Genomic DNA, 8,266 nt, shown 5'->3' with positions numbered 1-8,266 from the left:
CCTATGTTCTCAAAAACAAGCAGCATGATTTAGGGTTGTAGAACTTTGTGTAAAAAACAATTTTTGTCCTGCCAGCTTCAACTTTCAACTCATTAGCCACCTATCTATGTCTGTTAGCAATTTTTTAAGCGGGCTTCCTAGGTCTTACAGGAGCTCTTCCAGATGGAACAACAGGACATATCAACACTAAAACAGCACATCCAAAATGTCATGCATGAAGTTATTTTCTCTTACTTGTATGCACACAAACTTCTTCCAGTATGCACTGTGTCCTAACTGCCCCTGGGCCAGCAGTTCTTTGGTTTATTTAGTTCAAGAGAAAACTGCAAATCCAGCAGGCTAATCTGGAAGCTAATCTTCAGTTATACAAATGGAGAGTCAACCAGTTCAAACAATTTATCTTTCAAAGTCAACACGACAAACAAACAAGCAAGAGCTTTTTCATTCACAACAGACAATAAACTGTGGTTTTTTAGTGTAGCTATTCTACACAGGATAGTATCAGCTGTTAGAAACTCCTACTTTTCTCTGCAGTGAAAAGACAGAGCAAATTAAAGGCTTCAGTTGCCTGTACTTTGAAAGGGGAGAAAGGCCAGAATGAAAAACTCAGTTAAACTGAAACAGATGCTGATTATTCCAGCTCCAATCAGGGCATCCCTAAAGAAATCAACCTTTCTCAACTTCATTCTTCTGGTACTTGCAAATCCATTTCTGACATCGCAGGGTAATTCAAAAGGACAAAGCAGGATCCAACAGGAAATTCTGTGCTTCTCCGAGCTGAGGTTTGCAGCACCTGAATTTCAGTAGGCAGTGGGTCTACCAAGAACTAACCATGTCCAGGACTAGTGTAACTCCCACAATTAAGGGGCAAGAGGGGATGGGTATTCACAAAAGCTAGTTTAAGTCTACAGAGGTTGAGCTTTGCCTGTAGTCAATAAGATAAGACTATGCTTAGGCACTCTGAATAATATTCTGAAGAAATCACTTTTTCCATTGACCTCATTCAGACCCTGGGGAGTTGAGCTTTCCAAGGGAAAAGCCACTTCCTCCCCAGGAAAGTGCATTCAAGTCTAAGTGGCCCTGGGTTCCCCAGCTCTTTACATGCCACACATTGCTTTTGGACTCGGATGCTGCACAAGTGCTGTGGGTCTGTGTGCCTGCAGGTGGTACAAGGCATCTCCTACCACTGTACCTGTTTCACTTGGCTCTTGTGTCAGTCTTCTAAAACTGGCTGGCACCAATAATCTGGTATGGTGTGGCTTAGATTTCATTTACACTGCATGTTGTTTCATGCCTTCAAAGGTCCGTGAAGATTAGTACCAGGCTGACTGGTATGGCATGGTATGTAGGAATGCGAGTGTAGCCCAAGTTTTCCTCTGCTGAACTTTATACAAGGGCATATCCTGACTGTTCCACATAAAAGAGGGTGCAGGCTTCCACTTCCCTGCGTTCCTCTCTGACCTTCCAGTTCTCAACAGTCACAATGGAGTGGCAGTGTAGCTCATCTTTCTAAGGGAGAGCCTGACAACAACCAGTTCTGTACTGGATCATTTTCAGCTGATAAAGGTGTGAAGCCAAAGGAAGGAGGCTCCCACAGTATACAAGAAAGGGGAAAGGTCTCTGGGAGTGGTGGCTTCAGGAAGGCAGAACAATTTTTATTACAAGCTTTTTTTGAGATTGCTGTAAACAACTCAACTGGGTCCTAAAAGTGACTGGGAGTGGCAGCACGTCCATGCTGAGCTGTGTAAAACAGCTGCCCCGTGCCCAGGCACGTATCACTGCCAGCAGGTTAACCAAGGCCACAGGCAGAGGCAGTTTTACTTGGGATTACATCTTGTCACTGCTGCAAGCTCTGCTGTCTGAAAGGTGGGAGAAGATGAAGCAGCTGAATAGAAGAGTCCCCAGGAAAACAAACAAACAAACAACCCACATTCACATTCCCACAAACAGAAAAACATTCTTAAAAGTAACTTGGGAAGAAAAAGTTGAGTTTGAATAAAATATTTGCCTGTTGGTCTTAATAGCTGCAGCTCTGCTATTTTCTCTTCCTCTTCCAGGCTGTCAGCAGGGATTGAGTGTTCTCCTAGAGCTAGGGATGGGTTTCCTGAGTGGTGACAAATAGCAGTAAAGCCTGAAGTGAATTCCAATCCTAATATAAATTGCTCTTTCCTGCAGAAAAGAGAGGGATGAAAAATAAAACAAATCAGAAAATAGTATGTAATGAGTAATCTTACAGTTCAGCTAGAGGAAGTGAAAAGAACCACCCCAATAATGATGCTGGCTCAGTTAGGGAGCCAGGCATTATAGGGAGTACACCTGTAGAGGAAAGTTTCAGCTGAGGATTTCTAAAAAAAAAAAAACAAACCTGAAAACCAGATCATTCAGGTGCAAATAGATCTTCCAAAAGGACATCATGAAACTCTTTCTGCCCAGAGCCATGAAAAGTAGAGCAGCATGAGTGCCAGCAACCCTAATACTTATTATTATTGTTGTATTGCAGAAGAGCCTTGATCTGGGTGCAGGGGGCTGTGCAAGAAGTGTTTAGATTCAGAGGTGGAAGACCAGAAAAATGACATACATTTGTCACAGACACAGGGAGCATGAGGAAAGAAAAGCAGTCAGTGTGCTGCCAAGTTTTTTTATAGGCTATACGGACATTGAGAGTGTTGGAGAGAGCTCTGAAAGATTATTTTTTCAACACACATTAATAAGGGGCTGGTTGCAAGGCTGTGAGGAAGCACAGACATTTGAAATGGTAGCAAGTTGGCAGTGGAACTGGTCATCACAAGCTGATCTCAGGAAAGAGCCGACATCCCGGTAATAGTCTGGAACAGATGAACAGGGATGAGCTAGGGAAAGACAGGTCTTGAAAAGGAAGGCATTTGACACACACAAAAAAAGAGAGAGTTAGTAGACAGAAAAGAAAGAAGCAACACAGAGCAACAGGCTAAGAACAGTCCTGCATTGTGAGGACAAGGGCTTAGTTATTCAAGAGTTTTCTTTCCCTCTCTTGTTTCTCGGGGGGAGGAGTAGTGTTTCAAGGCAGAATAATACAATCATTTGTCTGTGTCAGGAAATTTATGGTTTGACTTTACCATGTGTTAAAATATTGATTCTCTTTCTAACATATGCTTTAGATATTGACAATAGTTTTTCTATACAGAAGACTGACTTCTGCATACAAAAGGCAGGACTTCATCATAGGATCCAGCGAAGCTGAGTAAAAACAAAGTGATGTAAGTGAAGCACAAGTCTCGAATTTTTTCCACTCAATTAAATAAAGATAGCAAGAGAGACACTGAGCAGTGTGTGGCGGTAAGAAGCTGGAATAATTAAACAATAATATGACAGACGGTGCATTTACGGGCAATTACAGCATGCCTCTGCTGGCACTCCAAGGCACAGGGCCAAAGACTTAAGCGATTCAAACCACACAAGTAGAGCAGTAACCTCCTAGAAATGCCAGGATAGAGCATTTGGCCTGGGAGCCCAGGATGGGACTTACACACAGTCAGGTCTCTGCATTTACCAGGTTTTAGCAGGAAGAGCAGCCTGTCCAAAAGCTGGTTTTGTGTCCCTTGGATAATAGATTTCCAGACACTTTTACGTATGTAGCAGTGAAAGAAAAATCATCACACTGAATAGGGTCATCTCCTTCTTGTCTTTTGCATACAGCTTGAGGATCCCACTGCAGCAAACAACAAATTTAAAATAAGTATATTCTGAAAGCTCAACTAAAAGAAATCACTTGTCTGTCAACTCCCTTTCAAAAACAAGGACTGGGTTAAACACAAGCTATCAAGCTTCAGGCTCTGAAGGCATTTGGGATTCTTTGGGATTCCCTCAGGGAGTCACACCAGGCTTTCTGTTCCCCGCCTTACCCCACCCAGTAAACCCAAACCACCTTCCTCCTCCAGTCTCTGAAGTTGGGCTCTGTGTCCCATGGTACCACTCAGCAGCTTAAGGAGACAATTGCATGAAATCTGCACCTGTATTTCTGAAAGCATTGGTGTGCATTGTTCAACACAGTCACAGTCATGCTGGCACCCTGCACTTCTGATCTTGTCAGCACATATAGAGGTGAAACACGCTCTAGATTTTTAGAAAAGAAGAAAAGAGAGAGAGATCTGAGTGGAAAGTAAACAGAGATCAGGTGCTGTTAAAAGCTTCTTAAACTGTCAACAAAGTATGTACTTAAACTCAGGAGAGAAAGTCACCTTCAAGATGGGTAGTTCTCATCAAAGCGGCTTTATTTTTAAACACCCTTTGTCTGGAGCTACATGATTATACAGGACTCTGAACCAAATTTTTGTTTTTTAAAGTAAGGACTTGATTCCAGACTTTCTTGTTATATGGAAAACATGGAAAAAGTGAACTTGAAAGGCTCAAAAAGCAGAAGGAAAATAAAAAGCATTTAAAATGTACAGAGACAAAAACCAAGCCTCATAAACAAATGGGACTGGCAACATTGCTTCACCTAAATGCTTTTTTCTTCTACTTAGTAGATGTTTCTCAAGACTTGAAATAAGTGTTGTTTTGTATCTGCAGGGCTTTCAGCAAGTGGCTGCCAAATTACGAAACACTCTGGATTCCAGCAATGCACATCTCTGCTGTCTGCTGCACTCGGAGTATCTGGGAAGAGGAGGAGGAAAACAAGCTTATCATTTATAAAATTATTGCTGGTTTTGTGGTTGTGAGGCTCTCTGCAGTGTACAAGAATAACTTGTTTGTGACATCAGTAAAACAAGGATGTGCAACCGAGAGCGTGTTGTCCTCTCCATGGATACCACACTCACGTTTTCTCTAACACTGGGTTTTATCTGAAGATCAAGTCTCAGGACTTGGGAAGCTGCATGCCACGGGGACACAGCTTGAGACCTGGGCATCATGATGGCTGTAGTCTAGTTCTGATTTCTCCAGCCACGTGGGGTGACACCGAGATAATGCACTGACTCAGCACAGACCCACTGCAAGTGCACAGTGCTTTTTCCCAGATTGAAAGGTTTTGGCAAATAACTTTCTAGCTATTTCTGGAAACTGGAAAGGTCCATGAGAGAAATGAGTGTATGTTCAAGCACATGTTGATCCTAGAGACCAAAAATGGCAAAAAAATGGGGTATAACTTCAGCATAGGGAAAGATTTGATCCCTCATCTGTAATTAGAAAAGTCACAACTTTTCTTCTTGCTTCTTTTCCAACAAAACAAGGGGAATTATGTCCTCCATGACATGCTTCTCCCTCTTAAGTATAGCTAATACCACTCTAGTGAATAAATCAGCCTTACTCAAAACTAAACTCAGTACTGTTTTTAAGGCACTTTGAAAAGTAGGATATTAAGCTGCAGACAATGCCTATGCCTCTCTCTCTCATCCAGACCTCCCAGTCCTGAATGTGGTAACTGTGGGGTTTTTTACCAACTGAGAGAGGTGTCTTAAAAGTAGACTTACAAGAGACTGCTGAAAACAACCTCCACAGTCACGTTTGTCCCAGTACTATCAGCTTTTTAAATAAGCTGCCAAGCTGGCATTTGAGTAACTAAAAAAACGGATTTAGTATAGGATGCCAGACTCCACTTCTCAGTCACTAAAATGCTCATGTAACAAATTGAGCTGACCATTGTTTCTTATCACCAAGCAAACAAACCCCGTTGGCAGGAAAACTGCATTTGGAAAGTGATTCCCTACACGACTGAGACAGGCTCCAAACGCCCGTCCTCACATAATGCTGGACTCCAGGCGGTCATTGGCACTGTGAAGGACACTGGCAAAAAAACTGGCCTCCAATTTGATTTACAACACCTTGCTTTCAGTTTATTTCTGTTGCTCCACAGGCCGTATTTTTTACCACAGGAATAACTCTTGGTTCCACAGTGTGGAATTTTCAGTCATAACTCATTGTCTTTTATGTTCACTTTCAGCCATAGCCATATCTAAGATGCTGAATTGTTTTTTAAAAACAAACAACTACCGAATTACTGATCTGCAAATTGCACTTACTGTTTAAAATGCCCTGCTCTACAAACATCCATCATAAATCCGTCCCTAGTCCTTTCCCTTCCAGTCAGTACGAAATACTAATTGGCACATGGACTAACACATCAGACAAAGAATCTTTTCCCATTGAAATCAGTCAGAATGCTTCTGAGCACTTCAAAGAGTAGAGAAGGATGTCCCAAGCGAGCACATCCATTTTACAGCGTCATCCATGCCAGTTTTCTGACCTGAGAGTGGAATATGTGAGTAACAACAAAAAGGGCCCATTTCTGTGCTACCCGGGACCAACCCAGAAGTGTTATCTTTGGCCAGCTCCACAAAAGGCAGGAAGGAGGAGACCCACTCTCACCCTCTGTGGGTTCTGCTGGCCTCCAATCCAACATCAGGCGAGGCTTCCAGCGAGGTGAAAGCGGGTTACCTGAGGGACTGTCAGCTTCCTACTCTAGGTTGCTTAGAGGAAAAAGGAAATAGTTCTGGAACAATGCAGACAGAGACTTTAAATAACTATCAGAGAGGTGTCGCTTACTGGAACATAAATGTTTTATCACAGTTTTATGTCCCAGCAAACCTAAGCCTTGGATCCCACAGCTGACAGGTCCAGCATGGTGCCTAAGCTTGCAGAGGGGAGCATGCCGACAGCCACCATCAAGGCAGAATGGAAAAGAATTATTAGCAAAAATAATTTTCTCCCTCATTTTACTCATCCACACCAGGCTTTGTGCATAGCAAGAAGCCAGCTCTCAATCCTAGAACAATTAAAGGAGTTGTCACCACCTGCCAGGGCCAGGTTAGCAGGATTACCAGCCTGCACTGCCAATCCTCAAGGCACACACTGTGTGCCGGGCACACAGGCAAGCTCATTAGCAAACTCTAAAATTACACCACGTCCCGGAATCGGGGCTTGCTGGGACATCGCAGAGGCCCAGGATAGGCAAATTCCTGTCCGCCGACACCGGGTCAAACCGCGGCTCCCCACGGGGGTTTCCCAGGGAAGCTGCTCCCAGCGGCAAGGATCTTCCAAAAGGCGAACCTATCCTCTTGGGGGGCGGGGGGATCCCGGTACGCTGGCCCATCAGGTTCGGCGACATTTAATCTCTCGGTGTTTAGAAAGACACCGGCTTTTACTGCTGTTTACATGTCAAACAGGACCTTGATTCACGTCGCGAATCCCGAGGCGCTGCCTGGAAATGAACACCGGGACGCGTACGCCCTGGCCACGCCTGTCTGCTGGACGGTGTCTGCTGAGGATTTTCTGTAAAAAAAAAAAAAAAAAAAAAAAACAACACACCATTAAAAGCGCCCAGCCCAGGTTTGAGGCACGGAGGGGAGAGTTCGGCGGCCCGCGGCGGGCAGGCAGCGCGCGCGGGCCGGGCAGGCCCGCGCAGGTGCGAGAACGGGCACCGCCCCAGCGCAGACCTGGCGCAGCCTGGGCAGGGAGCGGCATTCGGCCCCGGCGACAGCCGCACGCGGAGCCACTCCGTCCCGCCCGGCGCCTGCCCCGGCGCAGCGCCACGCCAGGGCTACAATTCCAGGCGCGCACGTGGGGGATGGCAGCCAGCGCTCCCGCTAGGCCTTACCACTCCAGCAATTCCCGGGAGGGCACGACAAGCAAAACGCGGGGCGGCGGCTCCGCGCGGGTTCGCGCTGGGAGTCTGTAGTTCTTCCGCCGCGGCGGTCCCGTAGGCGGAGCCGCCATGCGATGGGAGGAGCGCTGCGGGAGGTGCTGCCCAAGCAAGGTACGGGCCCGCAGTGCGCGGGCTCAGCCCGCCCGCCCCGGCCCGCGCTTCGCACGCACCGCCCTTCTCCCCCTCAGGACAGTTGTCGGTGAGGATCGCGGCACACCATGGTGCTGGTTGCAAGCCCAAGATCCTGCGCTTCATGTCGGTGTCGCTGGAGAAGTGGAGAAGCTGCAGCTGGGCGGCGCTGGCGAGGCGCGCAAGCACGCCGAGGGGGCCCCGGCCGGCGTCGCGGGGCCTGCGCCGGCCCAGCCCATAGCCCCGGGCGGGGGGCGCGAGCCTGGCGGGGCCGAGGCCTGGCGGGGCCGCTCTCGCGATCGCAGGTAGCGCTTTGTAACGGGGCTTGCGGATTAAAGTCTGGCCTGGACCGCAGGAGGTGGTGCTGCGCTGGGCGGGGGAGGCCGCGTGTCGGGTGCTTTTCGTGTAGAAGTTCCGCTGGTCGCTTCAAAGGCGAGGTTTTAAACGCGGCTTTAGAGGTACCAGAACCGTCCCGGGCAGGAGCTGTTCTGGGAGGGCCCCGGCAGACCGCGGGAGGAG

General features: G+C 47.0%; 1 long non-coding RNA gene across 2 annotated transcripts; it reads right to left on the bottom strand.

The window, feature by feature from the left end:
- Window positions 1–381: 381 nt before the first annotated feature.
- On the bottom strand, window positions 382–7,254 carry LOC108639037. 2 transcript variants are annotated; one of them, XR_001920227.2, is made up of 5 exons: window positions 6,343–7,254; window positions 4,478–4,632; window positions 3,990–4,092; window positions 3,506–3,688; window positions 382–2,169 (listed from the first exon to the last, which is right to left on the bottom strand). It is a non-coding gene; the product is annotated as an uncharacterized LOC108639037 (long non-coding RNA). The 2 variants fall into 2 exon arrangements; XR_001920228.2 differs by having other exon boundaries at window positions 3,530–3,688.
- Window positions 7,255–8,266: the final 1,012 nt, after the last annotated feature.

Source organism: Manacus vitellinus, unplaced genomic scaffold (genome assembly GCF_001715985.3).
Source record: "Manacus vitellinus isolate BGI_N305 unplaced genomic scaffold, ASM171598v3 scaffold_15_pilon, whole genome shotgun sequence".
NCBI lineage: Eukaryota > Metazoa > Chordata > Aves > Passeriformes > Pipridae > Manacus > Manacus vitellinus.
The sequence above is the reverse complement of the archived record's forward strand: the minus strand, read 5'-3'. Positions and strand labels throughout refer to the sequence as shown.